Source organism: Erinaceus europaeus, chromosome 6 (assembly GCF_950295315.1).
Source record: "Erinaceus europaeus chromosome 6, mEriEur2.1, whole genome shotgun sequence".
Taxonomy (NCBI): Eukaryota; Metazoa; Chordata; class Mammalia; order Eulipotyphla; family Erinaceidae; genus Erinaceus; species Erinaceus europaeus.
This window is the reverse complement of record NC_080167.1, coordinates 69,023,230-69,024,430: the sequence shown is the minus strand read 5'-3', so window position 1 is coordinate 69,024,430 and position 1,201 is coordinate 69,023,230.

Sequence of the window (1,201 nt, the reverse complement as noted above, 5' to 3'; positions counted from 1 at the left end):
TTAGATCCGAGTAACCAAGACAAGACAGCAGACTATAAATTTGGTTCTCCTGTTAAATTCAGATCTTTTCATTGCAAAAGAGAAGCATGAAATATGTGTTTAAAATATACTTTAATTTAGAATCATACGAAAATGTTTGTATTAAGAATATGAATAACACCTGAATATTCTCCGTGCAGGGCACTGATTTAAAAATAAGTATTAGTATTGGGATGACCATTAGATTTAGTGGGGTTTTTTTTCTTTTGCATAGAAATACTGAGTTCTAACAATACCAGGAATCGTTCAGAGTATTTCAGTTCTAGAGTTGCTTAAGATCAGATGCTCCTGAACAGAATCCTGTGTGCTTATGCTCAGGGACAAATGATTGTAATGCTGTGCTACTATTAATGGACAGGAACAGGTCACATTCTGTGGCAGAATTATCCACCCAGTGTATAGTTAGTGGTAGCATTTTCTGGCTTTCCCTGGACCCTCTCTTTACCAGGAAGACGGTGTGCTCACGGGTCAAATGGCAAAACAGACAGAAATAGAAGAGGAGTCTGTTCAGGATGGGAGTCAAAAACGGTTGACTATCCAATGCAGGATAAGATGAGCTTAAAATCTCACCCTCTGGGGGTCAGGTGGTAGCACAGTGGGTTAAGCACACATAGCTTAAAGCACAAGGACCAGAAAAGATCCTGGTTCTAACCCCCCGCTCCCCACCTGCAGGGGAGTCGAGTCAAAGGTGGTGAAGCAGGTCTGCAGGTGTCTGTCTTTCTCTCCTCCTCTCTGTCTCCCCTTCTCTCTCCATTTCTCTCTGTCCTATCCAACAACAATGACATCAATAACAACAATAACAACCACAACAAGGCTACAACAATGAGGGCAACAAAAGGGGGAAAAATGGCCTCCAGGAGCAGTGGATTCATGGTGCAGGCACCGAGCCCCAGCAATCACCCTGGAGGCAAAAAAAAAAAAAAAAAAATTCACCCTCCAGGAGGGGAATTTGAAGGAGTACCTGAACTGAGCCCAGCTCAAGACATGTCTCAGGGTCTATGATTTCTGCAGAGGAGAAGGACTTCCTGGTGGAGTTGCAGGTGTGAGACAGTTGGGAGGCGAGAGTGTGGTGAGTATGTGGGTGAATGGAAATGATGTTGGCTATACCAAGAGCAGTCAAACTCGTGATGTTAAAGCACAAAAAAGGGCAACAACTATACCC